The sequence below is a fragment of the Artibeus jamaicensis genome, unplaced genomic scaffold (genome assembly GCF_021234435.1).
Source record: "Artibeus jamaicensis isolate MK-2021 breed Jamaican fruit bat unplaced genomic scaffold, CSHL_Jam_final scaffold_916, whole genome shotgun sequence".
Taxonomy (NCBI): Eukaryota; Metazoa; Chordata; class Mammalia; order Chiroptera; family Phyllostomidae; genus Artibeus; species Artibeus jamaicensis.
The window spans coordinates 56,892,127-56,907,853 of NW_026522059.1; positions in this window are offsets into that span (position 1 = coordinate 56,892,127).

Consider the following 15,727-nt stretch of genomic DNA (forward strand, 5'->3'; position numbering starts at 1 on the left):
TGATGACTCTTCAGTCAATTCCCCATAAATGGTGTAGGGCAGAGAAAGGAGAAGAGGAAGAAGGGTGGTTTTGGAAAGACAATATTAAAAGGGTGCTAAGTGCAGCCTCTCCCTGCTGATTCTGACACATACATTGAAGCAAGATGTGACTCTCTGCTATAGAACAGTGTTTAAACTTGAGAAGTGCACCAATAGCTTTTGAAGGACAACAAAAATTTATCCAAATGTCTCTCCCATGTTTATTTAAATGATTTTGATTTAATTTGAATTTACAATAGTTGTTCTGTATAGTTAAATATGTAAACCATAAAAGAAGGTATACCTCCCTATGCTTATAGTTTGTTTACAACTTAGACTCCACATAAATTGAAAACATGGAATACTGAAAATAACAACCTGAATTTAATGTGACAGATGATGTTTGGATAAAACAAAATATCTGCTTGTATTTTAAAAAGTATGACACTGCCCACAGAGACACAGCTTCCCTGATTCAGCACATGCTAATGCCTTGAGGACTCCTCTGTGCATTATTAGGAAGCCTTTCCTTATACAGGGAGCTGGCACCATTTGGCAATTGCTCGATGGAGATGCATCATTTGAGTAGTAGGTCTGCCTCTCTTCTCATTAGTCATAGACACAATTGAAGTAGAAAGACTAAGTGCCAAAGTCAGCTTACACAAGATAGCCCCGAAACCAAGTCACTATCCATGGAAATGGAAAATCTAGAGAGAATTGCCTGACCTCTTAGAATACATGGGCAGATCCCCGTGGGTGTAGGGGCTTCTGTTTAGACAACAATTCTAAATATGAGAGTGGATTGTTCTCAGAGACTGCCTAGAGGGAAAAAAAGGGAAACTATACCTTCTCACTTGGAGCCATGGGGACAGGATAAATCATCCCTTCTAATATTCTAAAAAGGGATTCTTGGAATGGAAGGTTAGGTAGGGTCAAGAGGGATCATTAAGATTTGATTATAAGGAGAGGCCAACTTGGGCATGGTCACAAGACCCTGTGGTTCCTGCTTATAGGACTCAGGACAGACGAGATTACAAAGAGACCACTGAGAGGTCTCTACCTCCCTGGCCATGTGCTCAAAAAGGCTTACAGTACTAGCAGCCACCCAAGTCAGGTGCACAAACCAATGCTCTGGAGTGCAGGAAGAAAATATTCCAGGCCTTGGAAACCCTAGCGAGCCCACTCCTCAGGCACGTAGAGAACAGCTCCCAAAGAAGTGTGAGTGGGGCTCTGTAAAACCGAGAGCTCTCAATATTTGTATAATTTACCAAGTGCACAGAGTGGCCAGTGTGAGAAATGTGCATTTCCTGACAAGACAGAAAATGAGGTCATCTACAATTGTAAGTTGATCATAATTTATATGAAATACCAACTAAAGTTTTACTGTTCCAAAGTGTCCTGTATCTTCCTGTCCATCAATGAGGTCCCTCATTCCAGGGAGAGGGGCAGAGAAGGTACAAAGGAGTAAACTTGGAACTTCAAACTTGAAAATCAAATTTTTACTTTAGGAGAAATGATATACAAGAGATCAAGGCTCACATTTGTAAGGTTCAATCTTTGTTAGGAGAAATAAAATGATTTGTTGGGTCCTCAAAAGCCATGAATTGGAGAATCAATCAGAGGGTTTGTACTGTGAACCATAGATAAGGGAGGATATGGGATAAGATACCAGAGTGTTGGGAGAGGTTGGCGGGGGAGAAAAATTCCTGGATATATTGGGAATCTGAGGTCAGAAGAGTCACATATTTCATTTCTATCCTGGACATCTGCGGAGAAGGATGGCAGCAGCCTCATCAGATAATTAGAATGAACACAGAACAGTCATGTCAGGACAGAGGGACATAGACAGTACATAGGCAGATAGAGCCTGAGATGGCCATACAGGGGGCACTGACATGCTGCTTGGGTCCCCTTCTGGAACCAGCACTTGCTCCCCCAGCCACTGTGAGTGCTGGCAGCTGATCCCTTTTCTAGGCCATGCCCCTAGCCAAAGAAGGCCCCCTAGCTCAAGGTCATGTGAACTCTCAGGGCAGCCCACATCCTATGACTGTGCATTGCAGGGGGACACAAAGGTCTACCCTCCTTGCCTCACCTGAATAACAGCTCCAGAGCAACCGGTATAATCACTTTCTTTACAATTGTGAAGAACTGCATGGAAGTTCTAACTTCTCCACCTGGCTGGCTTCCTTCACTTCCCTACAGGTGTTGTTCTGGAGAACATTTGCCAATAAATGTTTTATAGGTTAAATCTAAAAGTTTGTTTCCTGGGGAAACATATCCAGGAAAACATACCCAGGAAACATACCCATCTCCAACTGTCATGAGCTATGACAGGCCTCCTTGATCTCCCTAGCTCTGGGGTTGGGGGTTGAAGTTTGGAGGAAACCTGAGATGAGTGCTCCTGACCTGACATAGATGAGAACTGTTGGGTGATGGGTTGTCCATGGGCTGTGTGGTATGCTGAGAGGTAAGGCTTTGAGTAGATGTCACATAGGCAAGGATGGATGATGTGGCTGAATTTCAGAGGATCAGTTAGAGCCAAGGTTGAGTCAGCATTGGTGGGGAGGGGTGGATGGCCACATGCCAACCACGCCTAACTATGCTAGAACACCGGCCAAAAGTGACCTTAGATATGAATCCTTCAGCACATCAGAAAGGCTAAAAGGTCAAATCCCAATTGTCCACCTGAACAAGACAACTCAGGAAGGCTGGTGAGGACCAGAGGCTGGTGTCTCGCCCCTGAATGCAGGTGAATACTAAGTCCATGAGGTCCGCCCCTCACCATCCTTCCTTCCACCAGAAGGAGGGAGAAGAAAGACTGAATGTTGATCCCAAAGAGATCTGTATTATATGGGAGGTGGCTGAGTTGACATGAAAGGAACAAAATTAAGCATCTTTCCACCATATGTGGAAATAGGTATAAAAATGTGCAACTGAAAAGAAGAAGAAAAGACAAAAACACAAACCGCTTGGGGCAAAATCATATAATGTGATATATATTTATAGACTTCACTTTCTTTTTTTATTTTTTATTTTATTTTCTTTTTTTTTTAAAGATTTTATCTATTTATCTTTAGAGGGGAAGGGACAGAGAGAGGGGGATAAACATCAATGTATGGTTGCCTTTCATGCATCCCCTGCTGGGAACTGGCCTGCAGGGAACCAGCCTGCAACCCAGGCATGTGCCCTGACTGGGAATCGAACCGCGATTGTCTGGTTCACAGGCCCGCACTCAATCCACTGAGCTACACCAGCCAGGGCTAGACTTCACTTTCTTAACACTAAGAACTGGGCCTTGTTTTAAGGGCTTTAAGTAGTTTTGTAGTTTATGGGCATTTTAGGTGAAATTAGCCAAGCCGCCAGCTTGCTGATAGTGCATGTGAAATTCCACTCTGGTCACTGAAAAGGTATTTTTCCAGTGGGCAGCCAAGAACACCAGAACCTGAAGCACAGCTCCTATGTCCTATCATTTTAAGAGTGAACAGACAGGCCAAAGATGAACCACAACTGATCCCAAGGGAAGGTGCTAGAGTGAAGTGTGGTTCAAGTCTCTGCTCTGACAGAAACAAGGCTCTTGTTCTCAGCCTTTTAATCTTTCTGTGTTTGCATATAGTTTTCTCTTGTAATTCTCATAATAACCCCATGAGGGAGTCACTGTGAGCATCCTAATTTTAGAGAGGCCATGGATACCTAATGAGGTCCCAGGCTGGGCCATGGCTGAGCAGCGATTCGAAGCCAGACAGCTGGCTCTAGAGCCTCTCATGTGACCTCTGCAACCCACTGCCTCCCGACATGCTCCTTGTGTGTGCATTACAAATGGTATTTGTGTCAGAGTGCATGGAATCTGAAGAGTCATTTTAGCCATGCTAGACACGTGAGTATTGCCAAGTGCAGACGGTCACCCAGGTGAGTACAGATGTGGAGGGATTAGGACATACCGTGGCCAATGGGCAAAGAATAGGGGGTAGTGGTAGAGCCAGAATCACTCCCATTTGGCATAGCATGTAATGCATGTGGTAATTAGTTATATGCCTAAGGCCTTCATTTAGAAAATCTGTATATAGTTACTTTCCAGGAGCCATCATCTGTGCCCTGTATCAGTGTATCCTTAATAGGACTTTCTGCAGCTTGTCACTGAGTCCCTTTCACGTCATAGAAGAGGAGTGTCTTAGTAAGGAGGAGTGAAGGGACAGAGGCGAGTGAAACATCTTCATGGGCTGGTAACATTTGGACACTCCCAACACCTGGCAGTGGAAAAGTTAACATTTGCCAAATTTCCAAGCTGTGATTATCAGGGTAGTTTTTTCCCCCTTTATTCATTTTTTTTAAGCAAAGCTACCACCAGTCACTGTGTATGATAATACTGGGATGCTAATAGCACACATTTCAAACACAGGACAACAGAATTTAAAGGTTTTAATGCCACACAGCAAATTCATTTAAGAATACTTAAGAACTGCTCATTTTAACTTTCCTCCTAGTAGAATCTATTTGTATCCCTGGTTTTAGCTTTGCAGACTTGGAGGGGGTGGTGAAAGATGAACGGGCAGTGCTCAGCCACAAGGGGAGAAAAACGTCATTCAGCCCCCAGAATAGCAACAGCAATAAATATGGTCATGGAGCTCTTCTGCTGAGGTTGAAACAACAGACAGGATCACATTTGTGGCACCCAGCAGGTCTCCTGGCTACAGAGGCCGGCTCAGGGGTTTGGAGGAAACACGTACAAAAGTTGATGCTGACGAAGAGGACATGCTTGACTTCAGAGCTGTGACTTTGCATGCAGAGCTGGGGGTACTCAGCAACTTCTGGCCACAGGGGAGCACGTGCTAAATCAGCTTTTGGGACAGCTGGCTCAGGGCTCAGGATTGCTGAACTGAGAACTTCCCTGCATGTCTGCCTGAGAACTTGCTGTTAGTTGCAGCTGCCACAGCCGTGAAGGCACATGCATAATGAGGAAGGTGAAAAAGAGGCTCTTTGTAGTCACCAGTTCTTTGAAGAGGTTCCATTGATTTCAGCCCCTTCACGGTACCTTTGCTGCAGAAGGTCCTGGATGAAGGGGCATCTCTCTCCTTTCAAAACTCCTCAAGTCTCCCCTGCAGACCAAGTCACTGGACTCTAGCTGTTTCTGAGACTCCCAGGGCTTCATCTTCTGTTGCATTTCCTATATGTTTCAATTTCATCTAAGATATGGCCATGTCTCTGGGTGATTGTGGTTTTACCATCTTTGCATCCTTTTGCCAGGTGGAATTAGCAGGACTGGACTTTCACATTTGCCTAACTTGCACACAGTAGCAGTCACTGGGGCTGAAAACTTTTTTAGCTACTATATGTCCCTGACTTCCCCTCTGCATTTCAGAAATCAAAGCATCAATTGAATTTGATCAGTTTCCCTTCTCCTGTTAAACATCCCTACTCTAAAAGAATAGAATTTCTTATAGAGCCAATGTCCTTCTCTTCATGATCTTGGTGGGTCAACAGTCTCTTCAACCAGTTCCCAATGTCATGCAGGAAGTCACTAGAAACAGGTTCATGGTGGCCGCATGTCCTCGATCCTGTGGCTTTAACAGGCACAGATCCAATTCCACACCTTTATTTGTTTCAGTTACATGCTTAGGATTGAAATTCATCTTTATCTATGAACCACAACATTGCTTTTATTTGAAAAATGGAGTATGTAAAAATAAAAACAAATGTTGCTTTAGACTTTGGTATTTCAGTGTAAAAGTTAGCACTCTATTCTATTGTCACTATTATCTTAACTTTTTTAAGGATCTTATTAAGACCAACAGATAAAGGAAGTAGGTTTTATAGCATTAGCTCTCATGTTCATTTTCCAAATGTCCCTGGTGACTTTGGGTGGTTAAGAAAAAAATCGTTCCAGTGGGTTGAAGTTGGTGCCAAAGGAACATAGATGACTCTTTGGTGCCCATGACCTGCTGTTGCCAAAACCTTATCTTGTCCTATTTATACATTCACAAAGCAAAATCTTCCTTAGAGCAACCCTTGTGACATTAGCATTTTCTTTCTTTAAAACTTATGTCTTTGAGATTTTATGCGATTTTTCTCATGTGGCCAGAGATAATATAGGCATAAATTAACTTCTCTGCTAATTATTTACTGACTATAGTAACATAAAAGCAAGGACACTGGAAAAATAAATTGCAGCATATACTTAAATATCCTCATTTGAATTACAAAGATAAGTACCAAATGCTCTTAAATCCATGGAAAGATTTCTTTAAAGATAAAAAGAAAATACTACCCAAATCATTTATTGGGAAATAGGAAGAAAAAGTCACCTTCCATGTGAGGATGGCATTCTGTGGTTATAACAAAGGATGAATTGTATACGCGCACACTTAAATTAGTAAGAAAGCACTTGAATTAGTGAAAAAAATGCCTAACTTATGAAATATAAGTAACTAATAAAAAGCTGCAATTTTAGATCTAAACATTAAGTATCTTATACGGCATATGCTTTTTCCAAGATTGCATGTAAAAATCCTAGAGACTTTATAGTTGCAATCATTTATAAATAGGCTCTTCATGGTGTTATATTAATGAAAGAAGCCTTAGTGATATTATTCAAATACCAGTAGAGCACACTGGGAAGGGATTCTTCTTTTTCTCCTTGACTTACCTTACCTTCATATTCTAAGTGATATTTGCATACTATTAACATAATCATTACATGTTTTTCTAGTGATCTATTCCAGTGGGAATGGCATGAAGTTCAGAAATGACTCTGAACCTAGCTGTGAGTACTACTTAAGTATTTTATCATTTGTTATTTCTTTTATTAGAAATGCTTGATTTCCACATAATACTGATTATTTCACATGTGTTTTTGAAGTATAAATGGCTAAAATTCACATTACATCTTAGAATTGCCAAAATGAAGTGCCAAAGTATAGCCACTCTGGGAGCCAAGCCCCTTTGACTATAGCACAAGTTATATTAGTAGTTACCATTTATCCAGAGTGTTAAAAAATACTAGTGATTTGTACTGTTTCATTATTGTCTTTTATAATGGTTACATACCTTGTGTGAAACATTGTATAAGGTACTTAACATTTAAAAAATTATGATTAATCTCATTGTGGTTGACCCTTGGAACAACACTGGTGTGAACTTCACAGGTCTACTTACACTTGGATTTCTTTTCTCCATACAGTGGGCCTCGGCTTCCGTGGATTCAACCAATGGAGAATGGAAAATAGTGTTTTCAATCTGTGGTTGAAAAAATACAGATGTGGAGGGCTAACTGTATGCATTGCTCTACAGTTTTATATAGGGGATTTGAGCATTCATGAATTTTGGTGTTGGAGGTGGCATGGGCATGTCCTGAAATAAACCCCACACGGACACTGAGGGACAGCAGCCTAGACCTGTGCCCCAGTGAGTGGGAGCTGTGGGATGTGGTGAAAGGAGCATAGAATTTGGAGCTGGAGGCCTGATGGTTTGGTTCCCTCTCTCTTAATTATTAGGGTAGCTGGCTTCATGTCTCTGTTCTGATTCCTTATCTCACAAAGGGAATTGTTGGGAAAATCGGATGAGTACTGTTTTTAGTAAGAAACTAGATATCATTAGGGAAACGTTGGTATAAATTTGTAATTAGTGTTGGTTTAGTTTTAGGAGGTTTCTCTCCACTCTGTTCCTTCCAGCGCCTTTTCCCCCCTACAAGTCCTAAAAAGTTGTGGGCAAAAAATTTTCTGAAGTAAAACATTTAGTGGCTTGAAGAACACGTAACATTTACACATAACTGGTGAAATCGCAGTGGATGGCTCTGTGGTTGTCCGTCACTGACTGAGGCTGGCTCTTGCGGTGGTGAGAACACGGTCTCCAAATCAGTCCTCTGGGGTTAAGTCCTAGTTTGGACACTTATTAATAACAAAGTGAGTTTGGGGAACTTCCTGACCTTTCTGTTTCTCAATATTCTTATTTATAAAATAGAGATATTTTCCCTGCCTTGAGAGATTTACAAGTGTTAAATACCATTTACTTATAATATCCTCAAAATAGTTCAGGGCACACACTAAACACTGTTAAAAATATTAACAGTCATGTAGTGCAAGTGCATCTTTGAATTGTTTACTGGCCCATATCCACACAGTCACCCTGAAATGTACAGCATTCCTCACAGTGGAGATGAATGTGAGAGGTGGACAATGTGTCAAAGCCTCTTCACTAGAAAAACAACATGAATTCTCTAGTAAAAAATAAAGAATTTAGTGCATTATTAACATTGCAGTCATTCTTTAAGAAACTAGAATATTAATGAAATTATTGTAAGTCTATAGAGCCTCCTGAATTAACAAGGTGCACTTGGTACTTGGTATGATGTACGATTATTTGCTCTGGGATGCAAGAAAGACCAGAGGAAACATTTTAGAAGCTCAAAAAGCAAGTCTGGGTTGTTCTAAGATCAAGGAGGCTTTCTTTGGCTTAGGAGCCCACAGCAGGTATTATGTATTTTTTGAGGAAAAAGTGGAGGAGTTTTGGCATCTTGAATCTATATGCTCGTGGCTTGGTGCAGTGGGGTTTTACCAGGTTGTTTTAGGAAAGTGGTTCAAAATTATTAAATCTTTCCTTCCAGATACCATAAATCATCCTTTGACTCTCATATACTATTCTGCTTTACAAATTCTTCAGGTGGGACAAACTGGGGGCTGAGAATTGGGATGACTCACCAATTATAAACTAAATTGGTAGTTTTCAGGCTTAATATGCATCAGTAAAACTGATGGATTTTCCCCCCATCAGTTTAAAAAGCTGGAGAGCTTTTTAAAACACTGATCGCTGGGCTCCACCTCCACATTTTCTGATTCCGTTGTTATTGTTTGTTAGGGGACCACACTTTGAAAACCACTGTGATATATCAAATACAGGTGGGAAGTTGATGAGAGCTCCGGTAAACTAGCTAGAACCATCACAATTCTTTTAGCAAATCAGTTAACTCAGATGAGCCATGTTTTTACCTCAATATGTTAGATAATACTTACAGTTTTGTAGATGTTTGAAAATATCAGAGAGTAAGAGTTCTTCATATTTGAGATGAGTTCTTCATATTTGAGATAAAAATTCTAAATAATAATTTCTAATTATCTCTCCCCTTTTTGTTATATATACTAATACAAATTACATATCCTTTCAATTCCCACGGGTCAGATGACTTGCTTGGGTCAGGACAGAATAGGCAAAGTAGCTTCTGGGTGCTTAGTTAGTATTGATGTTGCTACTCTCAGGTGAAAGTGGAAAAGATGCTTTTTCTAATTTTGGAAAATTTCATTTTGAACTTGATAGCTTAATTAATTAAATACTTTGTTTAAAGACTAGAGAGATTTCTGTTTTCTAATTTGTCAAGGAAGAAAATAGCAGAGGATTGATTTTTCTTAAAAAATAGAGACCTCTGCTGGTCATTCATGAAAGTACTTTAAAATACAGAAGCCTAGAGTATTCCAATTTGTCAAAAGGTTACAACATCTGACTTATTCTAACTATACTTAAAAATTTATATATATATATATATATATATATATATATATCCTAATACCTGTCAGAATAGATAAGAAGATCAGTAATAGAACTTTATGAATTTACATAGGGTAACTTTTATAAATATATACATCATTCAGCCATAACAGTTTTATATTATAATTTAAAATTTGATTGAAGCATAAGACATAATTAAAAGCAAACAAATCCTGATGATCCAGCTCAGGAAATTTTCAAAAACTGGATCTCTCTGTGTAGCCAGTATGTCTGATAGATTTTTTATTGTAATTTTATAGGTAAGACTCAAGCTGAGAGGTTGTGTGATCAATCAATTCCATTTTAAATTCATTCACATAGAAATAAAGAATTTCAATAAATGTTATTATAATAGACAGTCAATTAATAGAGCTTTGATCCTTAACCCAGATTTGTAAAAACAAATTTTTTTCAAATGAAGATAACTGTACACATAGAATTCCTAGAGCAGTACACTAAACAGGCTATAATTTATTGCTATTGTTGTTAGTTGTTATTATTTGCTGTTGCTGTTTTTGTTGGTGGTGATCTACTCTTTTTAGTAAATTAATAGGTACCAAATTTAATCATTAATTTAAAAATTCAATATAAACTGGAAGACTATCTGTGTCAAAGTTTTTACTTTTTAAAAATCTTTATTATATTTGTTTCCATTACCACTTAGTCCCCTTATACCCTACCCCCCCAGAAACACCACACTGTTGTCCATGTCCATGAGTCCTTTTTCCTTTTTCCTCAATCCCTCCACCCCCTAACCTCCTCCCCCACTAGCTTTCATCTGTTCTCCTTCAATGAGTCTTAATTTTGCTTCTTAGTTCAGTTTGTTTGTTAGATTCCACATATGAGTGAAATCATAAGGTATTTGTCTTTCTCTTACTGGCTTATTTCACTTAGCATAATGTTCTCTAGGTCCATCCATACAGTTTCAAAGGGTAAAACTTTTTTCTTTTTTCTAGCTGAGTAGATTTCCATTATGTAAAGGTCCTATAGTTGTTTTTTCCACTCATCTACTGATGCACATTTGGGCTGCTTCCATATCTTGGTGTTTGTAATAATGCTGCAGTGAATGCAGGGTGCTTATGTTCTTTTGAATGAGTGTTTTGGGTTCCTTTGGATATATTACTGGAAGTGGGACTGCTGGATCAAAAGGCAGATCCATTTTTAATTTTTTGAGGTATCTCCATCCTGCTTTCCATAGTGGCTGCACCAGTCTGCATTCCCACCAACAGTGCAAAAGTGTTTCTCTTTCTCCACATCCTTGCCAGCACTCGTTGTTTGTTGATTTATTGATAATAGCCATTCTGACAGGTGTGAGGTGATACCTCATTGTAGTTTTAATTTGCATTTCTCTGACGATTAGTGTTTTTGGCCATCTGTATGTCCTCCTTGGAGAATTGTCTATTCAGGTCCTTTGCCCATGTTTTAATTGGGTTGTTTGCTTTTTTTTAATATGTGTGTTGAGTTTTGTAAGTTCTTTATAAATTTTGGATATTAACCCCTTGTATCATATGTATCCTCAAATGTATTCTCCCATTATGCAGGTTGTCATTTAATTTTGTTGATGTTTTCCTTTGCTGTACATTTTTTTGTCTTGATATAGTCCCATTTGTTAATTAACTAATTTATTTTTGTTTACTTCCCTAGGGAGATATATCTGATAAAAAAATTTCTACAGGCAATGTCTGAGATTTTACTGCCTATGTTTTCTTCTAGGATTTTTATGGTTTCAGCTCTAACATTGAAGTCTTTGATCCATTTTGACTTCGCTCTTGTGTGTGGTATAAGAAGGTGGTCTAGTTTCATTTTTTGTGCACATATGTCCAATTTTCTCAACACTATTTATTGAAGTGACCTACTCTTTTTCTCCATTAATTAATAAGCAGTTTTACAGCATCTTTAATGTACCAGGCACTAATCTGGATTCCTGGAAATATTAAAATGAATAATATTAGGCCTTAACCTTAAGCAACTCTGAGTCTAATGCACAAGACAGACATATAAACAGTAGTTTGATACTATTGTTTGTGCTTTAATAGAAGTGTATATGCCTATGTGGACTGATTTTCAAGAAGGTGGCTATATTTTTTTCCAAAGTTGACCTCACACTGTGTAAAGGTTGAAACTCCACAAATTTTCTCTCTTTTGTTATTAAAGCTAGCATAATATAGTAAAAAATGATACTTGACTAGTAGTCAGAAAAGTCGTGCTTGAGATACAACCCTTATACTTAGTAGCTCTACGATTTTGGACCACTTTCTCAGTCATGAACCCTTAATTTCCTCAATTATAAATTAGAGATGGCAGCTATCATGGCTACCCCAGGCTATCATGGGGATCAAATGAGACTGTAAGAGAGTGATCTGTTATCTTTATACAAAGTTCTACATTATACTTTGTTTTTAGGATATTATAAATATTTAACACCAATGTAATAATCAATTCACTCAGTGTTTTTAGGTTTATGGTTTTGCTCCTGAGAAGATGTGCAAGAGAAACTGCTGTGTTTGACAGTGGCCAGATAGACATGTGCATATGTACTTTCTTCCTAAGTACCATGAAGAGAATGAAAACATTGTAAGGGTAGTGGGTGAGTAATGGGGAAGGCAGCAGAATTAAGCTGGTTGGGACATTAAAATGTACCAAAAGCAGGTTAATATACAAACTCACTCAACTCACTCACTCACAAACTCACAAATTTACCCAGAGATCTCCTGATCCTCATAAGCATCATCAAAATAATTTACTAAACACTAAATAAAATCCATACATTCCATGGTGTGCAGGTAAATGCTTAACAACCAACTCTGGGGAAAAAAACCAAATGTATGATAGATAACACTGGCCAATTTCTGTTGTGTAAATTCTCCTACCACAGCCAATTTCAGGCTACTAACATTACATCACTGAACAGGGAGTTAGAAGGAGATGCGCAGCAGCATGCCCTTACATGTGATTTCCATCCTATGAATATAATGAATATTATATGAATATAATAGACAAAAATCTTGAGTATAGATAATAAACACAGCAAAATGATCAGGAAGTGATGAGTTTTGAGTATTTGCTAGCTCTATTTTAAAATTATTTAAATGCAATTCAATTTTGTTTAATTGTTAATATTAGCTGTGTTGAACATCTAGCTTGCAAAATTCCTGAAAATTTAGCTATCGGCTCTCTTCAGCCTGTGTGAGCCAGTGGTGATCCAATACTAGATATCTTGGTAATTGTACCAGTATGATACTAGTTATGGTAACTAGTTATGGAACCTAACTTCTGGGAAGACATTTTATTAGCATCCTTTCTCTATAATCCTATAAGGTCCTGGATATCCACCCTGTGTTGTAATCTCATCTCTCTCCCTCCATATCTGAGACTGGTGACTATGACTTTTAACTCCACATCTTGTTTCTTGGACTGTTTCTGGACCAGGGAAAGCTCAACAAATGCACATTGAAGAAGTAAACTGACCTGGATCTGGCTCCTGTTCTCCTAATGTCATGGACAAGGACACACAGCAACAGAACACACACACAATTTGAATAAATGTGTGCATGGATTATAAAGTTTTTTGATTACCCTCAAAGGATTTAGTGGGATGGAAAGTACTAGGGATTATGGATCAATGCAAACATGCTCAGTTCTTTTCCTGCCATATTGTGACTTAATACCAAAATACAACCATGTTTCCCAGCCTCATGTGTTTACTGATATTCTTTTAATGTTCAAATCTGTAAGAAGTAAGAGCAGCACATATTCACTATAGAAAAATTACAGTATGGAGAAGTACAAAGAAATAAAAGCCACCAATATTTGTAAGATTGAGATCTCAGTGAAGATAGGTTAAGATAATAGCACTTGGAAAACACCAAATAACAAGGTGCTTTATTTCTTCTTCAAGTAAAAATTTGGAGGTATACACTCAGGTGGATGTGGTGGCTCTGCTTTCCAAAGTCCCTGTGTGTGTTACATGCCATTGAGTCAGCTCTGATTCCCAGCAATTGTATGAATGTGTGATGTCCAAAATGTCCTGTCCTCAGGTGCTTAATTTCCCTTCAGCTCAGGGACTTGCCCATCCTCAGGGTCCCTGTCAGCATATAACCTCCTGGAACCAGGATGGAGAATGGAATGAAGAAGAGACATGGAGCCAACTGTCTCTTTAAGGAGGATTTCTAGAACTTTCCCTGTGGCATGTGCGTTACATCTCATTTGTTAGAACACAGTCACAGGACCACCTTTAGCTGCAGTGGAATCTGGGAAATGCAGTCTTGATTATCAGCAGCCATGTGCTTAGCTAAAATTTTGGTTACCATAGAAGAAGGGGAAATGGATTTTTAGAGCCACCACTTTACTGCAGTTATTTATGAGTTAAAATGCAAACATAGGAATTGGAAGGTTGAAAGTTATAACCATTTTCGAGGTTTTTGATGCATATTGATAAATTTCCCTTCAGAAGCTCTGTACATATTGACACTCCCAAGGGTATATATGAATGTTTAACAAACAATAACACAGGGATCAATCACTTCATTCAATGTTTACTATATAGTTTTGCTGGGGGGAAAATGTGGTAGAGAAAGTGCTCCATGTTTGACAGACCTGAGCTTTATGGACAGGGCTCTTTCACCTGCAAGTGACAGACAGTCACTTGGATGTTGAGTTTATTCAGATATTGAGGTATAGTATATGTCGGAAACTGAAGCTAGAGAATTAAAGGTAAAGTTCTTCTGAAGAGGAATGGAGAGGGGATTATATAAATAGTTGCAAAATTTTGAGTCCTAAAGAGAGAGGAGAAAGTGTAATACCATGTCCTCTTAATAACTTGGAGGGGCTTTCCATGTATATTTTCATCAACTATCATATGGCAGGCAATGTCCGAAGTGCTTTATGTACACTGTCTCATTCAATTCCCAGGGCCGTCACATATTTCTGTATATCTGTAGTTCACACATGATGAGGTGGAGGCCCAAGAGAGGTTATTGGGGGTGGAGCTAGAATTTGAATGCCACTCTGTATGATTTCAAAGTTTTGTCTTTCCCTTTCCATTCTGAAGCATGAACTGATGAAAAACAAAATTGGCAGGAGTCACTTTTGCTGTAGCATTTGAATTAAAAGTTTGAAGTATTAAAAAGGGGAAAAGGGACCTTGTGAGACTTGTATCTTACAAGGGGCCTTTTTTGACTTGAGTTGGATAACTACCTGTCTTTTTGCATAGTACTTGTGTTCACTGAGCTAAGACATATGGGTCTTATCTCCACTGTGGTTGGCTACTTATTTTGTTGTCTCTGCTACCAGACTTATATCTTCGGTATCAGGTCTTACACATCTTTGTATTTTCAGGCTCCAATATAATGCTTGGAACATAATAGCTCCTCAACAAATATTTGCTGAATGCATTATACAAGCATTCATGGTCATATTAATACATTTTTACTAAAACAGAAATTTTATTAATTTACTAAGACATTAAATTTTAAGAAATGTACAATAATAACTAGACTAGTATAAAATTATGATTCTAATCATGGTTATAAAGAGAATGTTTATAAGGCAACTTAACTTGTGAATAATATTGTGTGCCTATAACATGCCAGGCTGTTTTAAGTGTTTAACACTGTACTTTGTCACTTAATTGTCACAAAAACCTTACTAAGGTAATAAATTTTCCCCTCCAAAAAAATGGGGATGGAATTGAAAAAACAGGACATGAATCCAGGTAGATTTGTTCTAAAATTTCTATGTTTAACAACTAAGCTCTTTAACCTCACCATTTTGTATTAGTTGTTTATGAGAATAATAATAACCACAATGACTTTGCATTACTCCATAGTAGCGTATTCTAATAACACATAAATCCGTATCCTGTTACTCTGCCTGGAAATTGGAACTTCTCCACCAAAGGCACCGACTCTCCTAGAAGAATTCAAGGAATATTGGAAAATTGCTGCATTTATATACCTCAGCAACCTCTACTCCACCTCCAAAACCAATGAGTAATTTGCAATCAACATTACTCATTACTCACTTTAATAATCAGGGAATTTTAGGTCGTTTCTCCTAAAAAACGTTCACTTGTATCTCTCTGGTAGCTTCTGTTCTCCAGAAAGCCTCCTCCAAATAGTCTCAGTCGCAGCCACGCAGCCTCTGACCGCAGAAACTACATTTCCCAGTGGCCCGTTCG